This window comes from Macrotis lagotis, chromosome 3 (assembly GCF_037893015.1).
Source record: "Macrotis lagotis isolate mMagLag1 chromosome 3, bilby.v1.9.chrom.fasta, whole genome shotgun sequence".
Classification (NCBI taxonomy): Eukaryota; Metazoa; Chordata; class Mammalia; order Peramelemorphia; family Peramelidae; genus Macrotis; species Macrotis lagotis.
In genome coordinates, this window is record NC_133660.1 from 38,651,770 (window position 1) to 38,669,579 (window position 17,810).

At 41.6% G+C, this 17,810-nt stretch overlaps 1 protein-coding gene across 2 annotated transcripts in view; it reads right to left on the minus strand.

Annotated features, from left to right (window-relative positions):
* LOC141517492 (uncharacterized) overlaps window positions 1-17,810 on the minus strand; it is a 61,263-nt gene that overhangs the window by 15,695 nt on the left and 27,758 nt on the right. The window lies entirely within an intron of this gene.

The following is a 17,810-nucleotide window of genomic DNA, read 5'->3' on the forward strand; positions in this document are numbered from 1 at the left end:
GGAATTACTAGTGAGGAAAATTGTTTTTCATAACACCAGTTTATTTTGCTTATTGCATTTTATGAGTTATTTTATAGTTAGGAAAATATAATCAGAATGTTTTGTTATAAAGAATTTTATGCAGAAAAATGCATTTTCAGCATTCTCTAGTGAAAGATTATATTTTTGGTGGTTGTGTGAACCTAATTCTTATAACCATAGATTCAATGTATCACTATTTGTGTTTTTTATTTTTGAGTCTTTTTTAGGAAGATTACAGGGAAAATTGAGGCTTTACTGTATTTATAATCCGGAAGGGAGTATGTTTCTCTTCCGGAGTAGGGCTAGAGAAGGCCAGAGCAGCTCAGGATGAGTAGTGATACAAAACCAAAGAAAAAAGTTGTAGTGAACTATAAAATACCCAGAAGAGAAGGAAATTCAACAGTTTTGTTATCATCCAGAAAAATGGAACATATACTAAAAACAAGCTACACATAATAGAAGTTGACTTTCTCCGATATAATACTTGCTCAAATATTATTCATGTTTTTGATGCTAAGTTTATAATAAAAACCCCCCAACAAAGACAGTTTAAATAAAAACAATCAAAACCTGTCTCTTAGAACTACCTCTTCTTGGTCAGGGTTTGACCTTCTCCTATGTGCACCTCAGGATTATTACACTGTATCAAGTTTATCAGAATCTTTGTTAAATTGTTATATCAATATAAAGCTGATATGCGCAAACTTGTTAAACATTAAGCTCACTTTTGTTTCACATCGCAACTGCACCTATGTCTTTCAGAACAAAGGTTCATTATTATTGCTGCAATGGTTTCTTCATCAGGAGGGGAAATGTTAAATATGATTGAAATATTAAGTGATTCTGTAGGGAAGTGAAAAGATCCTTAGAGAAAGAGAAATAAAGAATGGCCTGCTTGGTAGCTTACCTAATTATTAGTATGTTTGGACATAATGCAAAATCATAATTCTCTCAAAGGAGAAATAAGTTCTGTATCCTTTTGAACCCTGACCTTTCTGATCAAACTTTCAGAGTCAAGTCACCAAATCTTTCTTCAGCCTACTACATTCCAGACAAAGTCTGTTTATGAAGGTTATACTACGTGTTCGGGTTAAGTTAATGAAAGATCTTGCCTTGGATGAGATCAGATTGGCCAAACTTTTGAGTGTAAACTGATATATGAAAAGAATGGAGAGAAACTACTTCCTTTTGGAGTATTAATGTCAGCCAGCCTCCAAGAAGGCTTATCATGGTATGGAGGGGATCCTGGGTTCCCAAAGACATTTGAATGTAAATTCCTCCAAGCTGGAAAGATGTTAAGTAAATAAATCCTCAATGATGGACTGACTACATATAGCTATTATCTGAGAATTCCCCAAGACTTGTCATATTGACGGACCGCTCTCTGTTTTGATTCACACAAGGATATGAAAAACAGAAGGAAGCTAGAAAACAGGGATAATAGTTACAGAGCCTTGGGTAAGAAAGTGAAAACTTTAGGGGTGTAGATAGTTTCTTTTTAAATCACAACTGCTTGTAGAATACAGAGACTTTGAAAGACAGATTTGGGAAGTGAATAGAAAGCTGCTTAAAAAGTTATTAGAAATATAAAATTTATATATTTTTGATTGTGGGTTAAAATATAGGAATAATTGGCTCTTAGCTAGGGACACAGGTCATTTCAAAAGGGTTAATTAACTGTGGTTGCCTAGAATCTTTGAAATCTAAGTAAAAGGAAATTAAATGGAAAAACAAAGGGCATGGAGAAAAATGAGTACATATCCAGGAGAGGGGAGGGAGCTCCAGTGAAGAAAGATAGCAGCAGAGACACAAGAAACACAAATCAAGGGGACTTGGCCATGGAGTTTTTTTGTCTCATGTTGTCCTGATAGAAATGTGCAAAGCAACAAGCAAGAGGAGTTAGAGGAGATCACTGTCAAGAAGCAAAGCTGGCTCCATCCAGAGCACTGGGACTTGGGAGGAGACTCAGGAAGGGAATGACTCTAGAATCTAGAAATTGGGGTGGTGAGCAGGTGGAGTGGCAATGGAGATTATGGAGACCTTGTTAGGAAGCTTGTCAGGGAGAGGGAGCATTGGTGGAGAGCATCTAGGTGGAGATGACCCTTGGAACTTCACAAACTGGTTTTGGAGGCATGACAGCTTTAATGGGCATGTCTGATACCAATCTCTTCTGCCAGAGTCAATGCAGCTTGTAATTTATTTTCCTTAATGAAAATTTCATTATTCAAAAAAGGTGGAGGAACAACAAAGGAAAATTCTATTTTGGATCTCACCAATAAGGAAGAGCCTCATTCTTATGGGTGGAAATGACAGGATGTTAAAGGGAGGTGGCCTTTTCTCAGTCTTTATCCTCAACTTCTGCATATCTTGGCATTGTGAACCATGCCTTCTTCTTGAGACTCTCTCCTCCCTGGCTTTGTGACACTGCTCTCTCTAGGTTTCCCTCTTCCCTAGCTCAGTCTCTTTTGTATCTGTGTCATACCCTCCAGCATGGGTGAACCAAGCCTTTATCCTGGGCCTCCCTTCTTCTCTTGGCATACTCTTTCACTTGGCAGCCTCATCAACTTCCAGGTGTCTCAGTGCAGAAGACTCCTAGATCTAGAAATATTTATTCCAAGAATCTCTTCTGAGCTCCAGTCACAGCATCAATTGTCTACTATTCATTTCAAATCAGATGTCCTAGAGGCATCTCAAATTCAACATATCAAAACAGAACTCATTAACAGATTGCATTATTTTTCCAAAATCTTCTGAATTTTCCTATTTATTTTGATAGCACCATCATCCTTTCAGTTTTCAACCTTAACATTATCTTAGATGCCTGACTCTACTTCATCATACATATCAAACAAATGCCAAATCTTGTTATTTTTGCTTCCACATCTTATATCTCTTACCTTTTTTTTCTACTCCTACTATCTAGTTTAAACTTTCATTACTTCTCAACTGGACAAATTCAATGGCCTCCTAATTACTTTCTCTCCTTCAAGTCTTTCCCCAATTTAATCTTACAACTGCCAAAATGATTGATACTAAATTGTAGGTTTGACCAGGTAGGTCTTTCTCTTACTCAATAATAATCTATTGTTTTTCCACCTCTCTTTCCATCTTTCCATCTTCTCTTAACAAACCTTCCTCTTTTTCACATATCATGACATCTGGTCCTTTGACCTCTTAATTCTCTACTGGGCCATTTCCCTGGCACTACCCACTCTCCTATTTTCCTCATTTTGACCCTTTAGTGAACCAGTTCATTTCTACCCTACCCTCTCTTGAATCCCTAGACTTATCATCATATTACTGATTATGTCCAGCCAAGTCATCCCACAATTCTCCACCTTTCTGATGGGTCCATTACACTGTTATGTTACACAATCTCAACTGGGCCTTGCAGCAGGTAGGCAATCCTGATACATACCCCCTTTATCAATATCTAGATCACCCCTGCTAACCATTGATGTTCCCCAAGTTCCTTACTGGACCCTCTTCTTTTCTCCCTCCACTGATGATCTCTTCAATTCCTGTAGATTTAATAACCATCTCAATGCTGGTGGATTCTCAAATCTGCCTCTTGCTCCAGTTTCTCTGCTGATCTCTGATCTCGCATCTCTAACTGCCTTTCTGATTTCTTGAATTGGAGGTCCAGCAGATCTGTTAAGCTCATCATGTCTAAAGCTGAACTCATCTTTTCTCCTAACCTGACTTCCATATTACTCTGGAGGGCAATGCCATTCTCCCATTTCCCCTGGCTGTCCACCTGGGTGTCATCCCTAACGCCTCACAATCTCTCAATGTCCATGGACAATTTGTTGCCAAGACCTGCTGATTTCACTTTTTTGACATCTCTTTACTATGCCCCTTCTTTTCTCTAACACTGCCACCTCTCTACTGTAGACCCCTATCACCTCACGCCTAGACTGCTCTAATAGCTTACTGGTGGATCTGCCTGCCTCTGATTACTTTAGCAACTAAAGTGATTTTCCCAAAATACCTGTTTGATTATGTCACTAACCACTCAAACCCAGTGACTGAGAGCAAATACAGAATGCTCTGTTTGGCATTCAAAATCCTTCCTCAGCTAGCTCCTTCCTACCTTTCCAGTCTTCCTTTCTTTCTTCCCAACACATCCTCTTCAATCTAGTGACACAGGTCTCCTGGCAATTCCATGAACAAGACCCTTCCATTCAGAACTCTGGGCATTTTCTCTGGCTGACTACTCCTCATGCCTGGAACCTTCTCTTTTCTCATCTCTGTTTACTTGCTGTTCTTAAATCCTAAGTAAAATCCCATCTTCTTCTGGTCCCAAATTAGGTCTAGAACCTTTCCTCTTTTAGTGATTTCTTCTTTGTCTTGCCATAGAGCTTGTTTTGTACACATTGGGTTTTCCCCGTACTGCATCCTTCTTTTCATTGTGCACTCCTAGAGGGCAGGGATTGTCCTTGGCCTCCTTTTGGTGCCCAGTACTTAGTCCAGTACCTCATCCACACCAGGTGTTTATCAATGTTTCCTGATGGCCTTCAGTGGACCCTGTTGTCTTGAACTCTCCTGACCACCTGGTTCCAGACCACTTTCCCCACCTCTTTATGGATTTCTCCCCTCCTCTGCAGGATCTGGTCCCCTCCCTCTGCTCTTCCATATAGTTTCCTGATGTCTGGAATGCATTCATGACTGACCTCTGTTCCTAGAAACCCTCTTCCCTTCATTACTTAACTCATACTCTATGATATACTTGAAGGTTTCCCTGATTTCCAACCCCCCCCTAGATTTTAGAGTCTTCTTCTTCAAAAGATCTTCCATGTATGTGTCACACACCCTCAACCCCAAACAAAGGAATTAAAAAATTAAAAAGATGCTCAATGTCACAAATTTTTGATTAGGTGAGAAAGTCACTTTGAATTTAGTTACTGAATCAAAACTAGTTTTGATTTTATCAGTCTTTGATCAATGTGGGAGAAGTGAGGTCCCAGGTCTTTGAATGAAAATAAATGATGTCAGGCAAGAAATATCTCATGATGAGATGGAAGCAAGAAGGCAGAGTGAAAGTAGGAAATCCCACCACCTGTCCCTCAGACCACTCTAAATGCCTTTAAATAATGATTTTAACCAAATTCTAGAGAGGTGGAACCCACAGAAAGATTGAGTGAAACAATTTTCCAGTCCAAGACAACTTTGAAGATTTTGGAAGGGTCTGTTCCACCAGGGCTGTAAAGGGCCACAGTGCAGCCCAGGCCATGCTGGCCACTGGAACAAACTGGCTCCAGCCATCCAGGAATAGTGCCTGGGTCTGTGGCAGCAGGAATAGTTTCCAGACCTCTCAGCCCAGGGATTACCAAGAACAACTTGGAAGCTCAGTGGGAAAACTCTGCTGCACCAGAGGGAGTGTGAAGCCCAGGCCAGTGCAGGCTTTAGCACAATCCTGGTCCCAGGAACCAGAAGCAGGTCTGTGGAGCCATCTGGCAGCTGCTTCCAGAGTGTTCAACCCATGGATGCTAAGGGGGTTGGGGGAGATTGCAGAGGACTCTCTGTTATCTCTGAGGCAGGATTCTGTGACTTTTCCCATACTCTGATCCAGGTCACAGTCTTGGCCCCTTACTGCCATAGTGGAGCAGGGATCCTCCTTCCAGCTCCAGGACTCTGTGACTACCCACAGACCAGAGCACAGGCCAGGAGAGCAGTCAGAGCCTCTCATTAGACCTTGGAGCAATTGAGGTCCCTGGGGGGGAGATGTCCTTGAAAATAGCTGCAAAACACCCCAAAAGCTTGGGATAATTTATCCTCCATTCTGGAAGCAGAATTAAACCTTACCACAGAGTAAAAATCAAGTCATAGGCTGGGGAGATGAGCAAACAACAGAAGAAAAAGAATCTAACCGTAGACAATTATTTTGGTCCCATGGAGGATCAAAATATACACTCAGAAGATGACAAAGTCAAAGCTTCTGTATCCAAACCCTCCAAGAAAAATGGGAATTGGTCTCAGACTAAGGAAGAACTCAAAAAAGATTTTGAAAATCAAGAAAAGGAGGTAGAGGAAAATTTGGGAAGAGAAATGAGGGAGATGTGAGGAAATCATGAAAACCAAGAAAGGTGAAGGAGATACAAAAAAAAATACTGAAGAGAATAACATCTTTTTTTTTTAGGTTTTTTCAAGGCAAATGGGGTTAAGTGACTTGCCCAAGGCCACACAGCTAGGTAATTATTAAGTATCTGAGACCGGATTTGAACCCAGGTACTCCTGACTCCAGGGCCAGTGCTTTATCCACTGTGCCCCCTAGCTGCCCCTTCTGAATAATATCTTTAGAAACAGTTTAGGTCAAATGGAACAAGCAGTCCAAAATATCAATGAGGAGAAGAATGCCTTAACTAGCAGAACTGGCCAGATGGAAAAGGAGATTAAAAAAGCTCTCTGAAGAAAACAACTCCTTTAAATGTAGAGTGGAGTTAAGGGAAGCTGATGACTTTGCAAAAAATCAAGAAACAATAAAACAAAACCAAAAGAATGAAAAACTAAAAGAAAATGTGAAATATCTCATTGGAAAAACAACTGACCTGAAGAACAGATCCAGAAAAGATAATTTAAAAATTATTGGGCTACTGAAAGTTATGATCAGGAAAAGTGCCTAGACTTCATTTTTCAAGAAATAATAAAGCAAAATTGCCCTGATCCTAAGAAGCAGAGGGTAAAGTAGAAATTGAGGGAATCCATCGATCATCCCCCCTCAGAAAGAGAACCCCAAATAAAAACTACCAGGATATTAAAGGCAAATTCCAGAACTCCCAAGTCAAGGAGAAAATACTATAAGCAGCCAGGAAGAAAACAATCCAAATATCATGGTACTACAGTCAGGATTACACAGGACATAGCAGTGACTACATTAAGGGCTCATGAGACTTGGAATATGATATTCCAGAAGGCACAAGAACTTGGAATGCAACTGAGAATCAACTACTCAAAAAAACTGAACATCCTCTTTCAGGGGAAAAGATGAACATTCAATGAAACAGGAGACTTTCAAACTTTCCTATTGAAATGAACAGAGCTAAACAGAAAGGTTGATCTCCAATTACAGGACTCGGGGTGAATGGGAAGGGAAAATTATGAGGGATTTAATGGTGATGAACTGTGTGTATTCTTGTATTGGAAGATGATATTGATAGCTCATAGGAACCTTCTCATTTATTAGGGCATTTAGAAGGAGCATTTGTAGACAAGGCACAGGAGGGAACTGAATATAAAGGTATAATATATCATAAAGATGGAGTCAATAGGCAAAAAAAGGAAAGTACTGGGAGAAAGGGAAAGGGGAGGTAGAATGGGCTATGATATGTCACATAAAGGAGTCAAGAAAAAGTTTTTAAAATTTTATTTATTTAAGGCAATGGAGTTAAGAGTGACTTGTCCAAGGTCACATAACTAGGCAATTATTAAGTGTCTGAGGGAGGACTTGAACTCAGGTCCTTCTGACTTCATGGGTGGTGCTCTATCCACTGTGCCACCTAGCTGCCCTAAGAAAATGCTTTTTCAATGGAGTGGAAGGGGGGGAAGATGGGGGGATGAATAAGCTTTCATTCTTATCAGAAGTGTCTCAAAAGAGGAAATAAGCTACACACTCAGTAGGGTATAGAAATCTATCATATTTTAGAAGAAAAAAAGGAGAGGAAAGAGTTAGAAGGAAGAGTGTAAGTGACAGAAGAGAGGGAAGATCTTGGGAGAGGGTAATCAGATACAATACACTTTGAGGAGGAACAGGGTGAAAGGAGAGAGAGAATAGAATACATGGGAATAGGAAGGAATAGGATGGAGGGAAATACAGTTATTAATAGCAACTGTGGGAAAATAAATATTGAAACAATTTTTCTGATGGACTTAGTATAAAGAATGTGATCCATCCCAAAGACAGAGTTGATGGTGTCTAAATTCAGACTGAAGCACCCTTTTTTTGTCTCACTTTATTTTTTTGAGGTTTCTCTATCTTTGTAGGGGGGGAATGGGGCTTTATATTTATTTTTACAGCAAGACTATTGTAGTAATGTGAAAAAAATAAATTAATTCATTGAAAGAAAAGGGCAAAGAAAATCCCAAGCAATCATTTTGTAGTAGATAACGCTCCCAACCTGGAGTCAGGAAATCCCAAATTCAAATCCACCCTCAATCATTTACTCAGCTATATGAGTCTGGGTAAGTAATTTAAATCCTGTTTGCCTTAGTTTCTTCATCTCTAAAATGATTCTCATATAGTATAGTATCTACTTTCTAGGTTGTTGTGAGAGTCAAAAGGAGATAATAATTATAAAGTGCCTGGCACATAATAAACACTCTATAAATATTAACTATTTTGATTATTAACCTGGCTTAGATGCCAGTGAGTATATATAAATTGAAGACTTTGAATAGAAATAAATGGCATAGAAATTCTGGTCATTTCTAGTGATCAGATTTGAGAGATAAAAAGTGACTATAATATTATCAAGTCATTTTACTGATGATAGAATGAGGCTATTAATACAAACTCAGTCTACGATATAGCTTGTCCCGAGGCAGAAAGTCTAGGTTCTTTGAAATTAAAAGATAAATTTCTTGGGGTAGGGACTGTTTTTGCCTTTTCTTGGAAGCCTAGAATTTCACATATTACATAATTACACAATATTGTAGATGCTTAATAAATTTTGCTTTGAGTTGACCACACACACCAAAAAAGAAACGTCTCATAACTGGTTGAAGACATTTGGACAGTCCCTGTGGGACTTGGATGAACAGCAGGTCAAAGGTGCATTGGCCATGGATGAAGTCTTTGTGGTTAGGCCTGTGAGGGTGAAGGGTCCGGGGACTCTCTCATTCTGTGTCCCCTCATCAGAGGACTTCCTATTGGTAGAGGGAGTGATTATGATCTGGCAGTGCCTAAAGGCAGTGTTTGCATCAGAGACTGAGGGACAAAGGAGACACAAGGAAAGACACTTCCAGAATTTAGTCTCTGACCCTCAGAGCTCAGCCAAGGTTTGGAGGAGTTTGAGGAGGACTATGGAAAAGGAAAAATGAAGATTCATGAACATGAGTTCTAAGAAAAGATCCTATTGCCATGAGGAGATCCCCAGTCAGCCATCCTCTTGTGATAGCCTGCCAGTTTGAGTGGGAATTGAGAGAAGCATCCAGAAGGGATGCTTCATATGATAAATGTCTCTTGACAGACTGTTTCTGTGACTGCTGCTGAGGCTGTTCTGCCTAGGAGAGAGAGAGACAGAGAGACAGAGAGACAGAGACAGAGAGAGAGAGAGAGACAAAGAGTCAGAGAGAGACAGAGAAAGAGAGACAGAGACACACAAAGATACAGAGAGACAGAGACTGACAGAGAGACATAGAGAGAGGCAGAGACTAATCCCACTTCAGACAAATCCTTCATAGCATAATATTGGAAGTGGAAGCTCACCTGAGGAAATCTATGTGTGTCTTGAGGTGAGCTATATGTAAAAAAAAAAAGTTTATATACACATATATGTATGTTTTTTTTCTCTGCTTGAGAGTTTAAATATTGATTCAACACTTTCTTCCCATTTCTTTTTTTTTAGTTTTTTTTTTTTGCAAGGCAAATGGAGTTAAGTGGCTTGCCCAAGGCCACCCTATTAAGTGTCTGAGGTCAGATTTGAACTCAGGTACTCCTGACTCCAGGGCTGGTGCTCTTTCCACTGTACCACCTAGTTGCCCCTCTTCCCATTTCTTCTAAGCACAAATTTCCAGCTGAATTGTCACAAGCACTGGGGATAACCATACTCAGAAAATCTTCTATGGGCTCATTTTCATTTGTTTCTTTTTCTGGAGGCCAACTCCCTACCCACTACACCACACTGAGAACTGAGAAGCTGATGGAAACAAGAGGCTATTTGCCCCAGGTTCTTTGAGGTCTGCTGCTGAATCTTGGTGCAGCATCCCCAGAGGCCACCACCTTGTCCCTCCTGGGGTGTCAGTGGGATGAGACTGGAGCAATAGAGAGGCATTCAAGGAGATTCTGGCCAGGCTGAGAAGGGCCTTCTCATCAACCGCATGGAAAAACAGCCTGGAAAATCTCAACTCGGGGCGGCTAGGTGACGTAGTGGATAAAGCACCAGCCTTGGAGTCAGGAGTACCTGGGTTCAAATCCGGCCTCAGACACTTAATAATTACCTAGCCGTGTGGCCTTGGGCAGGCCACTTAACGCCATTTGCCTTGCAAAAAAAGCCTTAAAAAAAAAACAAAAATAAAAACAAAAGAAAATCTCAACTCAGTGGGTGAAGCAGTTGACTATTTATTTGTCCCTGCCTTGACATTGGGAAGACTATTTGAACAGAAGAAAGGCTGGCCCTGGGGGTAAAACCATCTCATTCCATCCTTCTTATTGCAGACACATCAGGGAACAGAAGGGTTCTCCACTGATGCCCCTTGGGCACAGTGATGGAGTCTGAGACTGGGAGGTGTGAGAACACTACGGGCACCATAGACCCATGGTAGACCTCTTAGAATGGTCGAGTAGGCCAGGCTGATGCTTTAGGAGCAAAGGCAGAAGGGGCTCCTCTAATGTTGTGTGTTGTCGAGTGTCCCAGTAGAGCGAAACTTATTTTGTGTCTAATTGCAACAGAGGCTGTGGTGTGTGTTTGCCAGGCAGCGGACTTTTTTCAGTGTATTCATTATATCTGCTGGTGGGCAGTATGGTATGTGGTCTTTTCTTCATGTGATCTAGGGATAAGGCCACTCTTAGATGAGGCTGTGCTTGGGTGAGGTGGAGGTTTGTCTCTGCGATTTCTGCTCCTGGAAGAAGAAACCTCCTGCCTCTGAAACCTCCATGGTAAAGAATGTGTCCACTCACTAGCTAGCTGTGGTCACTCCTTTATCTCTCCTGACTTCTCTCTCTGCCATGCTCCCATCTGCTGATCTCCCCCAGCCCCGCTTCTTCTCACCTCTTTTTCTTTTTGATTTTTTTTAGCATTCACTGTTTTTTAATTGTTTTTTTTATTAAAGATATTATTTGAGTTTTACAATTTTCCCCCCAATCTTACTTCCCTACCCCCACTCCCCCATGGAAAGCGATCTGTCAGTCTTTACTTTGTTTCCATGTTGTATCTTGATCCAAATTGAGTCTCACCTCCTTTTCATGCTCTGTCCTCCCATTCTGGAAGGCAGGGTTGCCTTTCTTTCTCTAGGTGCTTGTAACCCAAATTCTTAGTCCAGTGCTGGGACTTTTGTTGACTCTTGTCTTTAATCTATATTTAATCTATATTATGAATCTTATATTTTTGAGTACATTGATTCTTGCTATATAAAGTTCTAGTGTGACTGGTAGAGATTAGGTATGTGAAAGTTCATGTTGGTAGTGGTAGTGGGGGAATTGGTGGTGGTGGTGATAATAGTTGTGGTGTGGTGGGGTTGGTAGTAGCAGTAGTGGTAGTTGCTAGTGGTGGTAGTAGTAGTAGTAGGGGGTAGTGGTGGTTGGTGATGATGGTAGTAATAGAGTAGTAGTAGTGGTAGTAGTAAGGGTGGTGGTGGCTGTTGGTGATGGTGGTAGTAGTGGTAGTAGTAGTGGGGGTAGTAGTGATTGGTGACAGTGGTAGTAGTGGTAGTAGTAGTAGTGGGGAGGTAGTAGTGATTGGTGATGGTGGTATTAGTAGTGGTAGTAGTAGTAGTAATAGTAGTAGGTAGTGGTGGTTTGTGATGGTGGGTGGTGGTGATTGGTGGTGGGGGGTCGGTAGGGGTAGTGATGGTGGTGGTTCTTTTTTTTTTCTGGAAGCCTCACTTTCTTCATGGTTCTGTGTAACTGAGTGTTCTGTTAATGACTGTTGCTTCTACTTTCATCTATCAGACCTCAGAATGAGAGCTGGATGTGATCTTAGAACAAATTGGGTCTGACCCCCTCTTTGTAGGAGAGGAGCTGACATTTGTATTTCCCATGGATGCCCTTGCTCCCCAGTCCCAACGACATTTTCACTGGTGCTCCATGTAGCTTGCTGGGACTGAAATTTATTCCCTAGGAGATTGTGTAGGGAGACGGTGGAGTTTTTTGTTGGTTCAAAATCCAGGACCAAAGCACTGAGAGCTTTGCTGTCAGATATTCAGAATAAAGGTGAGAATGCAGGGAGGGTGATGCAGAACAATGACTTTGCCTTAGTTTATTTCTTGTTCTGGCTCAAAATCATGTGTGTCCAAGGCTAGAGCGGGTCTGAACACTTCTGGCCCTAAGAGCAGAACCAAAAAGAGGACTTTGTTTTAGTCTGAGGTCAGTCTCCCTGGGAGACTGGAGTTGAACTGGATGGTTCAGATAGAAGAACCCGTCCCTGGGCCATTCTCTAGAGAGGCCAAAAGAGTCTTTTCCAGTTGAGCCTCTCTGCCCCCAGCCATGGCCAGTGGAGAGACGCTGCTTTATTTTTTTCTTATTTTCACTAGGCCTGTGCCCTGCATACTACTACTACTACTACTACTACTACTACTACTACTACTACTACTACTACTACTACTACTACCATCACTCCTGCCCTCATACTGACTTCAGAATACATACTTATGCTTCCTCAAATACCCTACTCACCACTGCACTTTTCCATACCTTTTCATCCTTCCACATTGCTTTCCCTCACTCACCTCCTCAGCAGAGAACTTGGCTTCATATTACACTTAAAAAACAACTCACCATGAGAGCATCCACCTCACCTCACATCACACAAATGCTTCTGCCATTGTCTCCTTTACCCCAGTGTCTTATGGAGAGGGAGCCCTTTTCCTTGCCAATCCAAATTCCTTGGAATGCATAAGTGATCTCATTTTAGCATCCCTTTTCTCTCACCAATCTTCAGTCACTCCCTGTTTCCTGGCTCCCTCTCCATTGCCTAGAAACATGGTCTTGTCTTCTCAATCCTCAAAAAGCCTTCCCCTCATCCCAACCCCCCTTTGATCCAGCCATCCCCACTAGCTATTACTCTATATTTCACTTCCCTTTTGTAGCTAACCTCCATGAGGAAATTTTCTACAACAGCTGACTCCAGTCCCATTTCTCTCATTCTCTTAACGCTTTATAGAATGACTTTTTTTTTTTAAAAGATTTTTGCAAGGCAAATGGGGTTAAGTGGCTTGCCCAAGGCCACACAGCTAGGTCATTATTAAGTGTCTGAGACCGTATTTGAACTCAGGTCCTCCTGACTCCAGGCTGGTGCTCTATCCACTGTTCCACCTAGCTGCCCCTATAGAATGACTTCTACCATTCAATCGATACCATTCTCTCTCCAGTTAACAGCCTTAACAGCCAGAAAGAATGATCTTTTCTCAAACCCTCTTCCTTCTAAGGCTTTGCCACCGTCAAGCATTCTTTTCTTGATACTTTCCTATCCAAGTTTTTGTGCCACTTCTCAGCATCTCCTATATATCTGATTGCTCTTTTTTTTTGTCTTCTCTGTTAGATCTTCATCTATGTCATCATCACTAACCATGGGTGTCCTAAAAAGGCTTTTGCCTTGGGTCTTTTTCTCCTCTATCTCTCTCTCTGTAATTTCACTTGGTAATCTCATCATCTCCCATGGATCCAATTAGCTCTATGCAGAGCTATTGATTCATACTTAACCTCTTTGCCAATTTTCATTATCATATCTTCAATTGTCTATCAGACATCTAAAACTGTACTCATTCTTTTTCCTCAAACCCTTCCATCTTCCCAATTTTCCTATTACTATCCAGGGCCCCTCTATCTTCCCAGTCCGCCAAGCTCACACACTAGGTGTCTTTGCCTCCTTATTCTCTTTCATCCCCATGCCTGATCTTTTGCTAAATCCTGTCATCGGCACACCAGTAAACACTGGTGCTTACTTAATAAATGGAAGGTAGTGAAGATCTTTGAGCAGAAGGAAATCTATTGTAGCAGCTTAGGTGAAGCACTTTGTGTGTGGTGGGAGGTGTGGGATCTAGAGCCTTGGTCGTTCACAATGATGGTGATGATGATGATGATGACAACCCTCCCACCAACAATCTAAGAACTCAAAGTTTTATACCCTTTAAGGGCTTATAAAACTCTGTCTTCAGTCATGTGTTGAAGGGGAAGGATCACTGGATTTGTTAGGATCAGACTGGGGTCCTGACTATGCCATAAATTACTTGTGCAACAAATGGCATTCAAGATGCTCCATTTAGCTTGCTTACCCCTCAATTTCTTCATTTTTTAAATGAGGGGTGGGATTAATTATCTCTAAGGTTCCTTCCACTTCAAAAACTATGATTCTAAGTTATAGCATTAATTTTGGGGGGCAGCAGTGATTTTTACTTCCCCTTATTTTATTTCATTAAAAAGTAATGCTTGTAAAACGTCTTAAGATCTCTTTTGATTTTTAATTTAAAATTTAAAAATTATTTTGGTCATCAGGAGGAGCTAGTGAGTGAGGCAGGGCCCTTCTACAGGTCTGCTTTGCAATGTGGGAAGTCGTTGGTTATGGCTGCCCCAAAGGGATGACCCCTGCCTGCCTCAGTCCCCTCCAAAAGAAGCCATGGTGTGTTTTTCCTCCCAATTTACTACTTTCTGGTCCATTGGCCTTTTCACAACAGGGAAAGGAAACAGATTCAGGGTTTGAATTGGTCTTGAGTGGCTATGAAACTAGGGGACAAAAGCTCTAGCTCCTCTCCCTGGACTCCCCAAAGCAGTTTTCTCTTGGGGCCAGACTGCAACTGCCTTCTCCAGGCAGGCCCATCACTGGAAAGGCCTAACTAGATTGCTCTTTTTATGCAAGATTTTCCATCTAATTGTCATCTACTTTCCCTGTTGGTTGTTTAATTGCACTCACTGGGGAACCCTTTGCTCCTTCCCACTCATTAAGGACTTTTCACCCTTAGTAGTTTAATGCCTTTGATGAATGTATCAATGCTCAGGATATTGGGATCCAACTTGCTTCCCTCTTACAGAGCCTGGTCACTTCAGGAGAGCCAGCCACCCCAATGCAGAGGGGACCCTCTTTAGTAACACAACAAAGAAGGGGTCTTGGTAGGCTGGAGAAAAGGTGCTGGGTTGGTGGGTTGGGATAGGAACAGGACAAATGGCTTATGTGGAGAAAGGCCGGCTGTCATTCAGTGGAGTCTAATCACCGCTCTCTCAACAACTAAGGAGTGTTCATTGTTTTATGAGGCCCATCTGCCTCTTGTTGTCTTCACTGGGTTAGATCCACTGCCAGACTTGCTGACTCCTTGGAAAAGATGGCAAAGTTCCCCGTAGTCGACAAAGACAGGCAAGGACTGTCAGGCTATCTTTTGTGGATGCTACCAAGTGCTACCTTTGGTCTTAACAAACAGGTACCAAGGAAGTGTCCTAGGGGGGTGGTGGTAGGAAAGAAAACAACTTTTCTTTTAAGTAACTCAGAGGGAAAATAGAATTTTGAGCTTGACTCAAGGAAAGGACCTAGAAAGATGGCTTTAGGTAGATGCCAACTCAACTATAAAATTAATACAACATAAAATACAATCTAATTCCATTGTAGAAGCAATACCATGGAACTCTGTATGGCAAAAACTAGAGCTAATATTCACTTTTGTCTTAAAATGTAATATATTTGAAGAAGAGAAAAATATAAAACTTTTGGGGGGAAGATCTAGAATCTTGTTAATTTAAGCCCCCCTAAAACAGAGAGATCCCTTGAAAAAGGGAAGAGAATAACATTTTTAGCACCTTACTAGGTACTAAAAATGTGCCAAGGATGTTATAATCATTATCTCCTTTCCCCCCCACAATATCCCTTTGAGGGGGTGCTGTTATTGCTCTCTAGATGGGAAAACTAAGGCAGATAGAGGGGCAGTGACTTTCCAGTTCCTGAGCCTCTGAGGTTGAGTTTGAATTTGGGTTTTCCTATCTCCAGGCCTGGGCCTCCGTCAGCAGCTTCTAAGCCAATGACTGGCCTGGTCACCTGCCTTCCCCTCTGTTCAGTGTCCTGCATCACCTTGGCCTAAGGATGGTGGCATCCTTCATGAGGGCATGAGCAGGACTTTGAAAGCATCGTCCAGAACAAGTTACACCAGTGTAGAATCATTTCCTCTTCTGTCAGAGGAAGAGATGAGAAGGAATGTTAGGGATTTAATTTAGTAAGACTTTCGTTTTGATAGTAAAGATAGACAGACAGACAGACAGACATCAGATGGACTAGCCGGACTCCAAGAGCTGCTGTTAATGGTTTGATGTCATTGTGGTAGGAGGAATCCAGTGGAATACCCAGGGATCTGGGCTTGGTTCTGCTGTTTGACATTTTTATCAATGACATAGATAAAGGAGGATTCAAAGTTGGGAGCAAGAACTAAAACACCAGACGAGAGGGTCAGGATCCAAAAAGATCATGAGAAGCCAGAACACAAGGCTGAATCTAATAAGATGAAATTCAACTGAAAAAAATGCAAATGCTTATACTTCAGAAAAGAAAAACAAGCACAAGATGGGGGAGGCCTGGGTGGGGAGCAGGTGTTTTGAAAAAAAATCTGTACAGTGGACTAAAATTAGTTATTCCTTCTACATTTCAACTTTCCCCTTTGTGATTTCAATCTATTGAGGGCTGGGGTAAGAAATTAAATGGGGGGTGGCTAGGTGGTGCAGGGGATAGAGCACCAGCCCTGATGTCAGGAGGACCTGAGTTCAAATTCGGCCTCAGACGCTTAATAATTGCCTAACTGTGTGACCTTGGGCAAGTCATTCAACCATAAACAAACAAAGACAAAATAAAGAAATTAAATGGAAATTTTAGGGGTGAGTTTTATGAAAGTAGCAGATAACGTGAAGGTCAGCAGACAACACAGAAGATATAACCAAATACTTAACTCAGATTTTACAATAAGATACTGTAGACATCACATAAAAGAGAAAGAAAAGAAAATTCAGACTTCTTTTCTGTAAGAAGTGAGGGCCAAAAATTTTGATGAAGATTTTCCAGATAATGGGGGCTCCCTGCCCCTAAGCCTGGCGAAGTAGAAAGGGTAATTGTTCAAGCTCAGAGAGAGTCAGCATCGAGAAGTGCAAGCCAATAGGGAATTGTAGGTTGGAGACTCCCTCCTACCAAGAAACATGGCTATACAAAACAACCACATTCATCATATTGCACTTATCTGAGAGAGTTTTCATGGGCTTTAAAGAGAAGGAGGATTTTTCAGTCTTCCTCCTTTTTGACCCTACTGCAGCATTTGACATTGCTGATGGCTACCTCTGTATACTCATTTCTCTTGGTTTTCTACCATTGGTCTCTCCTGGTTCTCCTGACTGTTCCTTCTCGGCCTCTTTTCCTGGATTATCTAATCTGACCCTCTCAACTAGATAAGTAAACCAACCCAGCAAATGGAAGGGCTTCTTTGATACCCCACAGATGAGAAGGAATCCCTCTGGTGTTCAGCCTCAGGTTCTCATGACAGTGAAATCCAAGGGTCTTTTCTTTACATCGTGTTGATTCAAAATTGTAGAAGACTTGCCTGCCTGGCCCAGGAGCCTGCAGGAGCCACTGAAGATTTCTGAAAAGAGGAGTGATCTGTTGCCATGACAGTAGTATCAGGATTCATTGGTTTGGAGGAGTGACCTTTGGGAGGTCAGGCTAATGCTGTCATCTGAATGGGGGGTCAGGAGGGCCTACCAGGGTGGGGGGAGTAAGAATAAAGAGGAGGGGCTAGATGGTAAAGGCAGGAGGAGGGTAGAGGAGATGTGGCTTGGGAAGCTAGCAGATTTGAGAGAGAAGAGGCAAAGATTTGAACGTGGGAGATGATGAGGATGGGGCCTGGATAATTAGACAAATTGTAACCACAAGATCCCTGCAAACCCGGAAGTTTTTAGACTT